Source organism: Mirounga angustirostris, unplaced genomic scaffold (assembly GCF_029215605.1).
Source record: "Mirounga angustirostris isolate CCGP_5_RB_7025 unplaced genomic scaffold, mMirAng1.0.hap1 SCAF_13, whole genome shotgun sequence".
Lineage (NCBI taxonomy): Eukaryota > Metazoa > Chordata > Mammalia > Carnivora > Phocidae > Mirounga > Mirounga angustirostris.
Window position 1 is genome coordinate 11,298,469 of NW_026991721.1, and position 17,032 is coordinate 11,315,500.

Below are 17,032 nucleotides of genomic sequence, written 5' to 3' on the forward strand. Positions count from 1 at the left end.
TGCCAATGCATGAAACAAGAAAATATCTCTCAACTATTGACCCCAGTATTTGGGGACTGGTATCCTTTATTTAGATGTATGCGGTGTCTTTGTTTACAGTTATTATCTGAGTTCTCTTTGCTAGAGTTAATAAACAAATTCAACTTTATTCTTGAGTCTGATGATTATGCCTTAAGGTCACACAGTATCATTTGAGAATTATTATATCATGCCCACATACATATCCCTAAAGGTCCTAACTTCATTTAATAAGGCCCAGGGTAATGAAGCTGGTGAACAGATAATTATTGAGCTGAAGCCTGGTCTCCTGACAAATCTCTTGCTCCAATGTCAACATTCAAAACTCCAACTTCCATTTCTGGTTCTTGTCCAGGTTTTGAAACTAATTATTTCTTTTGTTCACTTCTTTCTTAATACCTATGGGCTTTGATTATTCCCTTTACCAGCTTCCTTCATTAAGATGAATGAAAACAGACAATGCTACACTTCCAGATGACTTACCCTTTTGAACATCAAATAGAGACTTCGCTATATACAGAACTTTTTCATATATAAAGCTATTCCAAGAATATTATCATGTTTATCCTTTTAACAGAATCCCTATTAAACTGACATTATGATACCCATTTGTGAGATTGAGAAATGGAGCATCCAGATAGTTAAGGCATTTGCCCAAGATCACCTAGCTAGTAAGGAACAAAAGCAAAACTTCAACTTAAATGTTTTGATTAAGTCCAGCTCACATTGAAGGCAGCGTAACGGTTCCCAAAATAATCTGTTTGGATATACTGCATGGCTCTAAATATAAAACTCCATGATCTATTCTGTCATCTGCTTTATGAAAACTTGGCTTCCACATTTTAATTGGTCCATTTCCTCTCACCAAATTTGCACACAGTGCAGAACATCAACCTACAGAGACAGTAAACAAATGAACCTAACGACGGCAAGCAAATGTTGGTATTATGCCTTCTGTGAAAAATTAATTTTCAGTTCCAAAATTTTGCATTAGTCATTTTACCAACAATTATTTGTGATATATAGAGGGCCCTTAGATATCATCTAACACAGCTTCCTAATTTTTGCAACAACAACAACAAAAAGTAGGAAGGACTCTCAGAAGGTAACCAGGCTAGTGAGTGGCAACACCAGACCTAGAACCCAGGCCACCCTGGTTATCAGCCCAGTGCTCTTTCCAACTGACCATAAGAAACTAAAGAACACAACAATTTCCCACAGCCTGCTGTCTAGAACATGATATTATAGTTATTAACCTTGGTTCTAGCTAGGAATTTGGTCTCAGAAATATTAATAATATTTTTCAATTGTATAGCAAATTTCCATTTACAGAATGTCCTCATATGCACTTGATCCTCAAGATCAAACTGTTCCTAGTTTGTCATTATATTATGCTCATTTGGCAAATGAAGAGTACACTCAGTTTGAGTGATTTGCCCAAGATCTTCCAATAGCAAGTATGCTACTGTTTCTAATTTTGTATGCTTCCTTTTCTGTAAACTAATAATAGGACTATCGGGGAAGATTGCATATCCATATAAGTAACCTGACTTGCCCAGCAACCTAAATTCATGTTTAAATTTAAATTTGACATTATTTTCATTATAATGAAAAAATATATATTATATATATTATAATAATATATAATATATAAATATATTAAAATATATATAAATATATAAATAAATATATATAAATATATAATATATATAAATAATAATATATAATATATAAAAATCATCCATAATTATTAAAGTATTTAAATGGATAAAAATAAAATGTTCTTAAAAATTAACTTTATTCCCAACACTAAAAAACAACTGTTTTTAACATTTTGTGAAATTTCCATTTGATCTCTTGTACAGCATATTTTTAACATACGTGTAATTATACATTATCTTTTTTCACTAAAAGTTATATTCATTTCCTATGTCATTACAAACCTTTTATAGACAGTTTTTGATAACTAAGATTCTATCATGTTCTTTTTTTAAGAGGCTGGTTTTTTTTGTCTTTTTTTTCTGTGCTCACTTACTTTATTTCTTAAATTTCACCTATGAGTGAAATTATACAGTATCTGCCTTTCTCTGACTTACTTATTTATACTTAGCATTATACCCTCTAGATCCAACCACACTGTTGCAATGGCAAGATTTCATTCTTTTTTATGGCTGAGTAATATTCCATTGTATATATATACCACTTCTTTATCCATTCATCTATTGAAGGACACTTGGGCTGCTTCCATAATTTGGCTATTGTAAATAATGCTACAATAAACATAAGGATGCTTATATCTTTTTGAATTAGTGTTTTCACATTCTTTGGGTAAATACCCAGTACGTGTAAGTCTATTTTTAATTTTTTAAGGAACCTCCATACCATTTTCCACAGTGGCTGTACCAGTTTGCATCCCCACCAACAGGGCACGAGAGGGTTCCTTTTTCTCCACATCCTTGCCAACACTCATTTCTTGTGTTTTTGATTTTAGCTATTCTGACAGGCATGAGGTGATATCTCACTGTGGCTTTGGTTTGCATTTCCCTGATGACAACTGATGTTGAGCATCTCTTCATGTGTCTGTTGGCCATCTGTATGTCTTCTTTGGAGAAATGTCTGTTCATATCTTCTGCCCATTTTTAACTGGATTGTTGTTTTTGGTGTTGAGTTGTATGTAAGTTCTTCATATATTTTGGATACTAACCCCTTATGGGAGATGTCATTTGCAAATATCTTTTCCCATTCAGTAGGTTGTCTTTTTGTTTTGTTGATTGTTTCCTTTGCTGTACAGAAGTTTTTATTTTAATATAGTCCCAATAGTTTATTTTTGCTTTTGTTTCCCCTGTCTCAGGAGACATATCTAGAAAAATGTTGCTACAGCCAATGTCAGAGAAATTCCTGCCTGTGCTCTCTTATAGAATTTTATTTCTATCATGTTCTTAAGAAATTATTAGTTCAAGGGATTGTGGCTATGCTTTTTAAAAAAAAAATATCTCAGGGACTCCTGGGTGGCTCAGTTGGTTAAGCATCTGCCTTCGGTTCAGGTCATGATCCCAGGGTCCTGGGATCAAGTCCTGTGTCGACGTCATCGGGCTCCCTGCTCAGTGGGGAATCTGCTTCTCCCTGTCCCTCTGCCCCTCCCCTGCTCATGCACACTCTCTCTCTCAAATAAGTAAAATCTTAACAATTTTTTAAAATTTTCTCAGAGATAGATCCTAAAGGGCATGATATCCAGGAGATTAAATAATCCACTCAAGGGAGTGAATGAAAATATAAATGAAAGAAAGGTAGCCAGGAGTTGATAACTAGTGAAGCTGAGTAATGGGTACATGGGGGTTCATTGTACTCTTCTAGCTGCTTTAATATTTTTGCCATTATCCCACAATAACAAGGTTTTTTTAAAAGAAAAACATCTCATCGTGTGATTGGAAAAGTGTGGTAGATTTGGACTGTTGTTTTCAATTCTGTCGTCACTCCCTCTGCCATGTATCCCTTCAGTGGCAGAGTAAATTGGCTGGTTCCACTGACATTGGTCACGTGACTCTGACCAATGGAATACTAGTGGGCATGATGGCACACAGGTTTCAGACATGCTTGCTTAGTTTGACTAATCCCCTCACCTTCCTGTATCACAATGAGGAAAGCATGCCCCAGGAAGCAGCTGACCCATCAATCCCAAAACAAGATCTGTGCAGCAGACCTGAACATAATCTAAAGCCTGGATCCAAGCGTAGCCAGCCTGTAACCTAAAGCAGAGCTGCCCCAGCTGACATAAAATCACCTGTATAAACAAATAAAAATATAAGAAAATCATTAAATAAATACTTACAAGTTACTAGGTTTGGGATTTGTTTGTTATATGACATTTTTGCAGCAATCACTGATTAATACAGAGTCAAACCATTCCCCAAAACTGAACATTTTAGATATTTCCAGTTTTACAATAATACCTATAATGAACTTGTTTTTTGTACATAAAGCTTCTCCACTTCTTCTGGTCATTAAATTCAGGTACAGTGTTATGATGCTGTTTATATAGGTAGGCTGAAGAGTTTACTGGTGGATATTTTTCTAAAATGGAAAATTATGAAAAGAATTAAAACAAACTCATTCTTGGGCACCTGGGTGGCTCAGTTGGTTAAGCGACTGCCTTCGGCTCAGGTCATGATCCTGGAGTTCCGGGATCGAGTCCCGCATCGGGCTCCCTGCTCGGCAGGGAGTCTGCTTCTCCCTCTGACCCTCCCCCCTCTCATGCTCTATCTCATTCTCTCTCTCAAATAAATAAATAAAATCTTAAAAAAAACTCATTCTTCATTTCTTGATTTCAGAAAGATTGTAAATAAAGTTTTTGTTTTCTTTCTTGACATTCAAAAATACTCTTTCCTATTCTTTGTAGGGCTTGGCAAAACTAGTTCCTGTTACTTTCTCACGTTCTTTTCCTCCTGCCCAAATCCCAAAGACCAAAAAAGTACAGAAGGAGCATCCAGTGTTGAGTGGTGGACTTCACTGCAAATACAGGGATTTTTAGTTTGATTTTCTAGAGATTGATATCTCTGTATGTATATATCCAGTATGTTCAGTTTACAAAAATTGTAAATGAACCACTGAATCCCATCCGTAGATCCATTATTCACCTGGAAAACTCAGGAGTAGGTGGCCAACTACTAAATGAGCCAAAAGGCATTACAATATCTATGAGCAATGGAATCCAGTGTCCCATGTTGTAACAACTTGTGAATAATTACCGGAGGAAAAATTCTGGGGCTTCTTCTGAGTCATCATTCTGATGAGAATTCTCATTGTTCTGATGAAAATTCCAACTATGTTTTGTTATTGTATCCAAAACAAGGAGGGAGTAAAGGTAGGGAGAGAGGGAGGAGAAGAAAGGGAAAGAGGAAGAGGGAGGGGAAAGCAAATAAAGAGAAGGAGTTCTTGTTGTCCCTGGAGGTCAGGAAAATCACATTTTTTTTTTCAATAGCTAATATAGTAGTTGCTAGAGAAAGAGAATAAAAAAGAATGAGGAGGGAGGATGAGGGGGTAGAGGGGGAGGAAATGAAGAAAAAGAAGGGGAGATGTGAGAAGTAGCTGTTTCTGGAGGTTAGAGTTAGGGTTAGGGGCCAAGGTATGTGTGTCGGGGGGGGCGGTTAATATCTAACACATAACTGCTAGACAGAAAGGTTAAAGTCACAGAGGATCCTGGCTAGCTTCTCAATAATTCCAATTAATGATATGCACTTGAAACCTGTTGGTTCCTGTGCAATGCTATTTTACAACAGTGACCCTCATAGTGCATGCAGGTCCCAGGACCAGGAGCATCTGCATCACCTGTGAACCTGTTACAAATGCAAATTCTCAGCCCCGCCCCAGCAAATCTACTTAATCAGAAGTAGGAGAAGGTAGGGCCCAGCAATCTGAGGTTTAACAAGCCTTCCATGTGATTCTGATACATAATACAGCGTAAGAGCCACTGATCTAGAAAGTAGTCCAGTTGGGAAGGGATCAACATTGACGGCAATCCCCAAATCTTTACCATCTGTTCCCCATCCTCATTCTCTTCTGGAGACTAGAGCTGGCAGGGTTACTATCAACCCTAGTCTCAGTAATTTCTCTGGTTATCAGATTCAAAGTGTTGGAAATTCTTTGACCACCACCACTCCACCCCTTTATGTTGTAACTTCAATGTTAGTTCAATTTTCAAAGCCTTTGATGTGATATTCAGATATGTTCCACATGTGTTCTACCCAGTGGCCAGTCTGGCACCTGGAAGGTGGTTTATCTCTTAGTTCCATCTAAGTCTTCAAAGTCTCTAGTGTGCTGTTTGGATTCCTTTCCACCCATTTGTGACTCAGGGGTGAGCCCAAGAATTCATAAACAGCTTTATCAGGTCACTTTCCTGAGATCCTCCCTCTGCAAAATCTGCCTGGTACTTTCCAGTTCCCTGGGTTCTCCTGCTTGGTCAGAAGGCTAAGGTTTATTTACCTACTCTGAAGGGAATTTCCCTTGACTGCACCCAGGTCTGGGTCCAAATGGCAGGAAGATGGGAGAGAGAAAAAAAAATCCACAGGGATTCACCTTACCTTCTAGAGACAACAAGTTCTTTGATTGGAGAAAAAGGTATCTTTCCCCCTGAATTTTAGGTGCCTGTGGGTCCCACCGCTGTCATTGTCACCAGCAGGAGATCCCTTTCTCACTCTTCCAGTCTGAACTAGATGGTTCCTCTTGGAGTCCTGTCTATCCATGCCAATACCCACTTCTGGGTTTCAGGCTGCCCTGAGTCCAGGCGAGGGGACATAGGAGAGGGAACAAAAAGGGGCAAACCAACCACCAGGTCAGCTGTCCTCCAAATCTGGCCTTCTTTCCCAAACTACCTGTTACTATTTGCTTTTCAGAGCCCTCAGATGGCTGCTCCTTGCTTTCTGTCCAAGTTTTTTAGCTGCATTCAGTGGGAGGGACAGGGTAGATGATGCTTACTTCATTTTACCAAAACCAGAACTAATGAAGATATTCCTTTTTTATAGAACTAAAAGCTATCTCTCTATAATTTCTTCTTGTTGGGTTTTGTTTTACATTCTGGGATTTCATAAAAGAGAACTTATTTTTTTGTCCCTCTAAAGGTTGCTATATCTTCAAGTTTCCTGTTCTCAAAGCCAAAATGGAAAAGGTAGAGGTTTTATAGAGTTTATGTTTCTTATTTTATGGTAAATAAACTCAAACCACAGGTTGACTTGGTAGCTACAACTTGTGGAGTATCCAAGTTCAGTTGCTTTTTTTAAATCTCCATTTGAGGTTGAAAAGCAGACATTGCACAAAGTTTCTTTTCAGGATTGGTGGGACTCTTACATTTGGAGATAATCTTAGTCACCCCCCCAAAAAATGCTTCTTATTTTGGCTTAGAGATGAACCCCATAATCACCGATTGTGGTCTCAGTCTTCCTCCAGCTAAATTCTGCAACAGCACTGGTCCCTGGTTCCTGGTCTTCTGGAGAAGAACATAGTTTGCATTCTTTATGGCTTTTGGCAATTCTATATATATATTTTTCATTATGTTGTTGTTGTTAATCACCATACATTCCATCATTAGTTTTTGATGTAGTGTTCCATGATTCATTACTTGCGTATAATACCCAGTGCTCCATGCAGAACCTGCCCTCTTTAATACCCATCGCCAGGCTAACCTATTTACTATCTGATTTTTAAGTTGTTCTAATCATTACTACAATGTGATATGTTCATCTCTGGCTCTTCTATAGCATCAATATCTAGTCTCCTGAGATTTTCCTATTGTCTCTTAGGCTCTCATTAACTAATGCCATTTTCCGGTGAAGTTTCTTTTAAAACCTCTTGTCTCAGGGCTCCTGGGTGACTCAGTCAGTTAAGGGTCTGCCTTTGACTCGTGTCATGATCCAGGGGTCCTGGGATCAAGCCCCACATCAGGCTCCCTGCTCAGCGGGGAGCATGCTTCTCCGTCTCCCTCTCCCCCAACTCATGCTCTCTCTCACTAGCTGGCTCTCTCTCTCAAATAAATAAAAACTTAACCTTTTGTCTCAGCAAGAGCAGTCCTCATTCTCTTTCAAAGTTCTGCATCTTTGTGGGACAGTTCCTGTAGGTTCCTGTTTATTGTCTCCTCCTCTCAGGTCAGTTGCACACTTAAAATGCTAATACATCATCTAGCACAAAGAGAACACTCAAAATAAATATTTGTTGAACAAAAATCTACTGTGAGTCCCATTGAATGAGCACAGCTTTCTAGTCTAAAGTTGTTCTTCTGGGGCGCCTGGGTGGCTCAGTTGGTTAAGCGACTGCCTTCAGCTCAGGTCATCATCCTGGAGTCCCTGGATCGAGTCCCGCATCGGGCTCCCTGCTCGGCAGGGAGCCTGCTTCTCCCTCTGACCCTCCCCCCTCTCATGTGCTCTCTGTCTCTCTCATTCTCTCTGTCTCAGATAAATAAATAAAATCTTTAAAATAAAGTAAACAAAAAAAACTTAACCTTTTGTCTCAGCAAGAGCAGTCTGCATTCTCTCTCAAAGTTCTGCATCTTTGAGGGACAGTTCCTCTAGGTTCCTGTTTATTGTCTCCTCCTCTCAGGTCAGTTGCACACTTAAAATGCTAATACATCATCTAGCACAAAGAGAACACTCAAAATAAATATTTGTTGAACAAAAATCTACTGTGAGTCCCATTGAATGAGCACAGCTTTCTAGTCTAAAGTTGTTCTTCTCACATCGCCAAGTCTTTGCTGTCTCATCATTTCTGTGGCCAAGAAGATTGATTTAAGTTAACAAGTATCTATCGAGTAACTATATGTGTAGAATTATTAAAAAATAAATTTACCATTGTTTTTGCCCTTAATCAGATATGTAGTCTAATAATTTTTTAAGTACACAATTACCTATAAGATAATATCATAGACAAGGTTTATATAAAGAACTATGAAAGTTTAAAGAGCCTATTCCTAAATACACTATTAGGATAGACTTTATGGAGAAAATACCTCTTTAAGTAAGAATTTTAGGATAGGTTGGTGTTTGACGGCAAGAGACCCTAGGATATATCTAGTATAATGGCATGAGATGAGCAAAAGCATGTAGGTGGGAAAGTATAGAACCTATTTAGGAAATGGCCTCATTAGAATACAGAGTAAAACTGAGATTCTGCTGAAAATCTAATGGAATTTAAGAAGAAAAAAATTTATAGAGAAGGTCTTGGATGGTAGGTATCATTTTGTTTTTAAACAATAGTGTAACAGTGGGCCACAGAGCAGAAAAATAACATGAATAATTTTAATATATAATAAATCACAATATGGAGATATTTCATATTTGGACAATTTAGAGATACTATTTTGTGAGGACCTACTATATAATAGATACTGTGTTGTATGCATTAAGTGGACATTAGCTTTTTTTTTTTTTGTCTGCCAAAAAGAGCTTAATCCAGATACAAATAATTTGAGTGAATGAGACATATGACAATGGTACAAATTTGTATGGAATACATAATATATTGAAACATAAGATCCTCTAAAACATTCTAGACCATTCTATTGTGAACAAAGTAACAAAATTCACTTTTGATGCCAGTGAACTTTTATATCATCCAAGAGATATACAATGATTTTTCAATCCCAACAAAAACGCTAGAACAAATCCAAGTTATATTTACCAAATAAATTTGGAGCTATTGTCAAATATATAATAGAAAAATTGAGTTTGCAGGACACCTGGGTGGCTCAGTCGGTTAAGCGTCTGCCTTCGGCTCAGGTCATGATCCCAGGGTCCTGGGATTGAGTCCCGCATCAGGCTCTCTGCTCCGCGGGGAGCCTGCTTCTCCCTCTGCCTCTGTCTCTCGTGAATAAATAAATAAAATCTTTAAAAAATAAAAAAAAGAAAAAAGGAAAAAAAAGAAAAATTGAGTTTGCTATCATGCCTCTAAAAACACAGTATACAATGCTCTTCAGAAAATTGCTGATGATATAAATAAGGATATAGTTTCTAGAATGCAAGGCAAAGACATACTTTAGAAGATATCTACTTTTAAATTCACTTTTCCAAGTTATAATTTGGCATAATATTTTATGTAAATTAATATTTTAAGTAATCTAATGCAGGCACCAAAATTCATTGTACATAATGCCCTTAGAAGCAATGAAAGAGAACAATAAATTGTTTCAAAAAAAAAAAAAAAACAACCACTATATATATATATTGATTCCAAGTAAGTTTTTCAGAGTCTCTGAATGTGGTGGCAACTTCTCCAACCCAGAAAATTAAAAGAAAAAACAAAACAAAACAAAACAAAAACAGGAGCAACATGCATTTCAACTGTGAATTGAGAATCTCACAATCAGCTCATCAATTTCAAATCAATTTACTGTTTTTCTCTATTGAAAACACCAATATTATCTTGCAAAGAAAGGTTTATACTCCTAAGAGAATTTTCAGTATCCAAGTTGACATGTGTAATTTAATGAATTATGAAGAAAGTGAGCTACTGTAGTCATCTGTAAAACTTTATCCTTGAAATTGAGTGAGCACAGTAAGGAATGTGCTGTTAATATGAACTCAGTGTATGCGGAATTAAAAATCTTAGTTTTCTAAGCTCTAGTATGAGATTCCTGTTTTAGTAGTGCAATGTATTTACAGTAATAATTTACTAGGCACATTTTCAAATACTATCTGGGTCTCGGGATTTTTTAACTCATTTTTAAATTTGCCAATATCAGTTGCTAGTGGAGAACATAGCTTCCCAAATTTAATATTTATTAAAATTTAAGGTCTACAGAAAGACAATTATCAGATGATCTCACTGATATGTGGAAACAAGGCAGAGGATCATACGGGAAGAGAGGAAAAAATGAAACAAGATGAAACCAGAGAGGGAGACAAACCATAAGAGACTCTTAATCTCAGGAAACAAACTGAGGGTTGCTGGAGTGGAGGGGGGTGAGGGGGGGTGATGGACATCAGGGAGGGTATGTGCTATGGTGAGTGCTGTGTATTGTGTAAGACTGATGAATCACAGACCTGTACCCCTGAAACAAATAATACATTATATGTTAATAATTTTAAAAAATTTAAAAAAAACTTGAGGTCTAAATGGCAAAGAAAGATGACTGTAAATCTAGTGATGGCTTCTATAAAACAGATATTAGAACTGGTAAGCACTGAAATACTCAGAAAAAGTTTGTTTCCATGGAAGCAAGAGGTATAAATATTTTGTAAGAAATTATTAAGACAAATTCCATATGATTTCACTTATATATAGAATCTAAAAAACAAAACAAATGAACAAACAAACAAACAAACAACAACAACAAAAGAGAAACAGACTCATAAATACAGAGAGCAAACTGGTAGTTGCCAGAGTAGAGCGGAGGTAGGGGGATGAACAAAATAGGTCAAGGGGACTAAGGTAGAAACTTCCAGTTATAAAATAAATAAGTCACAGGGATAAAAAGTACAACATAGGAAATAGTCAAAATTGTAATAACTTTGAGGGCACCTGGGTGGCTCAGTCAGTTAAACGTCTGCCTTCAGCTCAAGTCATGATCCCACGGTCCTGGGATCGAGCCCCATGTTGGGCTCCCTGCTCAGCAGAGAGTCTCCTTCTCCCTCCTCTCTCCCCGCTGCTCATGCTCACAACTCTCTCTCTCTCTCTTTCTCATGCTGTCTCTCTCTCTCTCTCAAATAAATAAATAAAATCAAGGAGAAAAAAATATTGCAATAACTTTGTGTGGTGACAGATAGTGACTACACTTATCATGATGAGCATTTTGTAAGATATAGAACTATCGAATCATTATGTCATACAACTGAAACCAGTATGTCACCTACACTTCAATTAAAAATTAAAATAACAATTAAAAAATTGTTATATCCAGGACATATTTATTGTAGTTAAAAATTCAATTTTTCTATTATTTAAGTTCAATAATTTGATCTGTATACTTCATACAGAAATCATGTTTGTTTTAATTGTGACTGAAAAACAATGTGCTCAGCTTAACTTTTTAACTTGAAAAAGAATCATTTTTTTCTACTTCAAGGAAGCTTTATAAGCCAAGGGACCATGAAAATGATCCTCTTCTAAAGGTTATATGATCAAGAGAAATATAGAATCAGAAAGACAAAGGGTGGAATGAGAAAAGGTTACTAGAAAGAAGTTTTAATAAAATTAAACCAAAAAGCTTAATTAATAACAAGCAGTAATAATTATTATAGCCATAATAATACAGACTAAAGCCAGCTTAATATAATAAAAAAGGACTTTAGGTTATGAAATCTGAATTTCAGCCCTGGCTCGAGCACTATCCTTTACTTAGCCTAGGTGAGCTTCTACTGACCCATCTGTAAAATGGAAATGATCATTTCAACCTCATAAGATAGTGTGAGAATAAAAGAGTAATGTAAAAGCACTTAGAAAACATTATATATTATATGTGCACACTTCACACTACTTTACATTATTTTTAAACCACAAAATTTGTTCCTCTTTTTCTCCAACTTCCGCCTCCTTTTTTTTAAAATTTGAATTCAAATTAGTTAATATATAGTATATTATTAATTTCAGGGGTACCTCCTTCTTTAATAAAGAAAAGTTTTAAGTCTTTTGAAAATAATGGTGATATTCCCCTGGTGTGGTAGTGATACCAAATCACTTTTTGAGAGAAGAAATAATAATGATTTTAAAAGTTTAAAGACATAATCTAAAGATATGTCTACCGAACATCAGAATATATGAACAGCAATGAAGTATGCTGTTAATGCAAAATTTTGCCTTCATCCTACAAAATGTCACGGGGCTTGCCTCAAAACAATCAAGTGTTCCAGAGATAAAAAGTGCATCATAGGGAATATAGTCAATAATACTGTAATAATGTTGGGGCACCTGTGTGGCTCAGATGGTTAAGCAACTGCCTTCGGCTCAGGTCGTGATCTCCAGGTCCTGGGATCAAGCCCCACATCAGGCTCCCAGCTCAGTGAGGAGTCTGCTTCTCCCTCTCCCTCTGCCTCTCCCCCTGCTTGTGTACTCTCTCTCTCTCTCTAATGAATAAATATAAAAAATATGTTGTAATAATGTTGCATGGTGACAAATGGTGGCTACACTTACGGTGGTGAGCACTGAGTAATGTACAGAATTGTCCAATCAATATGTTGTACCTCTGAAACTAATATAACATTGTTAAATATACTTCAATACAAAATAATAATAATCAGATGTCTGACTCAATTTCTCAACCTTTATCTAGGTGATTAGATACACTATTTATTATGTTTTTTCTTTATGAAAATGACACCAGTGATTTACTCCAGAAGAAAGACTATTCTGGTTGTTGGTTTTTGGCTTAATGACATTATCACAGAAAATAACACCCAAGCACTATTTTTAAAACAACTGAGAAAGGGGGTGACTTCATCAAGGCAAACTACCAATGAAATGTAAGTCAACTCTTTAAAAGCTACTAAACAGTGGATGATAAAGGTTGTTTGTTTCTCTTGCTTTGAATTTCTAAGGGCTATAAACCACTGTTGGAGGTGAAACTTGACTGGTGGACTGTGAAACCCTCCTAAAACACCAGGTTCCAAGGGATAAATGCCTCAATTGAACTAAAACACAGCAAGATGCAAGATTGCTGAAGAGACACTGTGCTTGATAGAAACACCTGACGGTGAGTTTGGCTTCTGGGAAGAAGGAACAATGACAAGGTCTGTTCCACCACCTGGCACTTGTTTGTGGACAGGGATCTGGGGACACCCGGGGGAGATTGGTCCCAAAGATCCCTGCAGAAGTTATAAAGGCTTGAGGATTGAGGGAAACCTTTAGAAATAACACTTGGATTAGAAGATCATTCCTCCTTCCAGAGGAAGGTAAGTTCTCAGCCAATTCCAGCATCTCTCTTAGCTGCCTTGTAGGGCATCAGATTCCCTACCTATGTGCTTAAGAGCCAACTCTGAAGATTATAGCAAAGGAGATACACCACCAGAGTTCTTGATAATAAGATGATTCTAATTATCCCTTAGAATAATAAATATTCTGTCTTTGTCTTTGGTTTTTGTAACATCTGTAAAAGTCTGGAAGACTGGCTCCACAAGGAAAATTCTGATCTGTGTTTTGACTTTCTTTCCAGGTAATCAGTAACTTATAGACCTGCCATTTATCATGGGTCCTTGTTCTCACAATTTAGTCCAAGTGAAGACAGACGAAAAGAATCAAAACAGTTTCACTATGCATTGAACAATATCCAGTTTGTGTTCAGAGCAGAAAAACATCTGACAACTTCAAAATGAACAGAACTGGGAAGCTATGCATCTAGTCACAAGAATGGCAATGACCATTTCATGAGTAAATAGGCTAACGCCTTAACATGCCATTATTTAACACAAATCTGTATGGTCCTAAGGAATCAGGTGGAAATTCTTTTGGCTCTGGCTCCAAGATTCAAAATATTCTGGATAAGTTCCCTACTATTTTTCATCTCTTACGAGGATTGAACTACTCCTTACTAGAACATCAAACTATCCCAGACAAAGCTATATGTTCTCCCTTTCCCTCGTATATACAAGCAAAAAAAATCCTTCGTTCATTCATGTATGCATTCAGTCTTATATTGCTTCCTGTATTCTGGTACAATGATAGGTGCTGGGTGTACAATGATATGCATGAGATATGAGAGCCATGAGCCCCTCCTTCTTGGAGAATGTGAAATAAGAGAAAATATAATATAAATAGCCTAAGTCATCAATGATAGTAATTAAAATTCAGAAAGGTCAAGATACACTGGAAAATTCAGATGAAAATGGAAATACCTTTATAGTCACTGGATTCCCTCATGGGACTAGATTGTCCTGGTTCAAATTGGAGTAATAACAATGCCACACCCACATACTTACACCTTGGCCTGTGGAGGTAAAGACATGTAATTGTACATAGGGAATGAAAAGCAGGAAAACATGCTCATCAAAGATTTGATATACTATTATAACAGAATAAGAACTCATGTTATCTATGGCAAGACTCACACAGGGCTATTAGTACAGCTTTTCAAAAATCAATTATGGCAATAGCTAGCCTGGAATGACACCACCACCAGATACTGTACAAATCACTTTATAGTCATTCCCTCATTTAATCTTTACAACAACTTTATGGGATAGATGTTGATATTATTTGCATTTCGAAGATGAAGAAAGTGAAGTGCACAGAGAGAAGCTGTTCAGGGTCACACAGATGGTAAATAGCAGAGACAGGGGATGGTCCCAGGTCTTCTCAACTCCAGTACTCAAATTCTTAACTCTGCAAGGCTTTACTGCCAGTTCTGCAGACCAACTGGTATGCCTGTGTTTTTAGGAACCAGAGATTGATGCTTTTGGTGCCTGTAAGCACAGCTTTAATCCTAGAATAATCTGACCTCCTTAGAGGCGAAGCCAAGTCTCACCAAGTTTTATTTGAATTAGCAGCGTTTTTAGCATACAAACCTTGTAGTTCATGGAATTGGCTACAAGTTCTGAATAGAATTCTCTTTATCTTTTCCTCTAGCTTAATTAAAGTCATTCTTCTATATATCTAAGAGCCTTACCCTGAGAAAAGCCATTTGCTGGTTTGTTCTGAGTTCACTGGGAGTGTCAGTGAGAAGATCACAACTGGTTCATGGTCCTGCAACAAGAATCAAGCTAAGATTTATGTAATCACTGATAAGTACAAGGAGATCTAAATGCTAGTCTTTCTTCTACCTCTAAATCACTGAAGGATAATGGGTCAGTTAATTATCCTTCCTGTGCTTCAGCCTCAAGATGGAGGTCTTAATAGCTACATTCCTACCTACTGAACATTTTAAGGCAATTAAATGAGATAGTGAACATAAATACATTGAAAAAGCATAGAGTGGTCTATAACAAATTGCCCCTAAGTTGCTATAAAGACATCCAGTTGTTCTTCAAGGTTTATATCCAGGTTATGTCACTTTTTCCTCCCATATGCATAGTGCTCTAAAACATTCCCCCTTTCAGGGTGCCTGGGTGGCTCAGGCAGTTAAGAGTCTGACTATTGATCTCAGCTCAGGTCCTGATTTCAGGACCTGTAAGTTCAAGCCCTGTGTTGGGCTCCACTCTGGGCACAGAGCCTACTTAAAAAAATTTTTTTTAATAAAATAAAAAAATTAAGTGTTTCCCCTTTACAGGGACTGAAAGAGAAGTTGAGTTGATTCTGGCAAAATCAGGTAAGGTGCTATTGACAGGTAAAATAGTATTATAACTGACCCTCTTCATTTACACTCCCACCCCCATGCATCTTAGCTCACATTTTCATTTTAGCTGGGTAAATTTTTCATTTTACCAGGAAAAAAATAATTTTATGAATGAAAGTCTTTACAAGGCCCTTCAACTTTTATCCCTTTAGTAAATGTCTAGCCTTCCTTCCTGGAGGGATGAGCCTAACCCAGATCCAAGTAGTAATTAACAAACCTATAGGAGTTTGGATGACTTCCTATGGGATGACTATTGGGTAGAGGGTGTGTTTATGGGTGTGACAGTAACTACAAAAGAAGGTGAAACAAGGCCCTGGCTGTCTTAAATGCTCTAGTCTCATTTTGAAGTTTATTCTAGCCCAATCTACTCCCTATAGTCTAAAGGAAACTCTACATTCGGTGCTTGGTCCCGTTCAGTGGTGAGGCCCAGAGCAGGGCAATGCCCAGACCAGAAATGCACATCAGCCTAATCTTCAAACAGAGATTCAGGGAGATGGAGAGAGAGGATTATTTTCCTCATACAGGAAAACAGTGTGAGTTTTGAGCACTGAATTAACTGAAGTCAAACTAATAAGTACTAATAAGATGGGCAGATTTTCAGTGACAATGTTTCCTAAACACAAAGGAACTAAGTAAGCTGCAGCCAGCTTGTAAGAGGAATGTTTTCCTTCCATGAACCCTTAAGTCACACTTTACAAGACTATATGCTCTGCCTAAATGAAAATCTACCCATCAAATGAATAAAATCTTTAAAAAAAACAAAATAAAAATAAATAAAAAATAAATAAACGGGGCGCCTGGGTGGCTCAGTCGTTAAGCATCTGCTTTCGGCTCAGGTCATGATCCCAGGGTCCTGGGATCAAGCCCCGCGTCGGGCTCCATGCTCAGCGGGGAGTCTGCTTCTCCCTCTCCCCCTGCCTGTGTTCCCTCTCTTGCTGCGTATCTCTCTGTCAAATAAATAAATAAAATCTTAAAAAAAAAAAAACACAGAGGAAGTTTGCAAACAGTATGGGGTGCCTACAGTTAAGGGCCAAAATACTAGAAGGCTGAGAGTTTTTTCTGCAATCACAAACCAGTAATGAAACCATCATGCTCAATGCTGCTGCACTGGCCCAAGTTGACCTCTTTTTCTGTCTAGGAAGATAACCCTTCAGAGAACAATGGAGCACCCCTTATATGGGACAATATGATCCCAATGTATATTATAGGATTTGGACTCAAGATCATTATGACTTCATATTTGACAGCCAGTATATTATTGCTAGGCAATGT

General features: G+C 37.3%; 2 protein-coding genes across 7 annotated transcripts in view; one reads left to right on the top strand and one right to left on the bottom strand.

Annotated features, from left to right (window-relative positions):
* The window catches only part of LOC123857111 (olfactory receptor 10V1), a 70,379-nt gene that overhangs the window by 52,355 nt on the left and 992 nt on the right, over positions 1 to 17,032 (top strand). For both annotated transcript variants that reach the window (XR_010406840.1, XR_010406841.1), the window contains 2 exons: positions 13,032 to 13,186; positions 15,695 to 15,733. The gene's annotated coding sequence lies outside the window, so the exon portion shown is untranslated. The remainder of the gene's footprint in view (positions 1 to 13,031; positions 13,187 to 15,694; positions 15,734 to 17,032) is intronic.
* The window catches only part of LOC123857113 (olfactory receptor 10V1-like), a 71,422-nt gene that overhangs the window by 43,780 nt on the left and 10,610 nt on the right, over positions 1 to 17,032 (bottom strand). Inside the window, exons 2-8 of one of the 5 annotated variants that reach the window (XR_010406838.1) lie at positions 15,095 to 15,171; positions 14,325 to 14,416; positions 9,181 to 9,384; positions 8,006 to 8,136; positions 7,555 to 7,685; positions 6,932 to 6,997; positions 3,813 to 6,288 (exon numbers count right to left, since the gene is read on the bottom strand). The gene's annotated coding sequence lies outside the window, so the exon portion shown is untranslated. The other 4 variants (XR_010406835.1, XR_010406837.1, XR_010406836.1 and 1 more) reach the window with 4 other exon arrangements.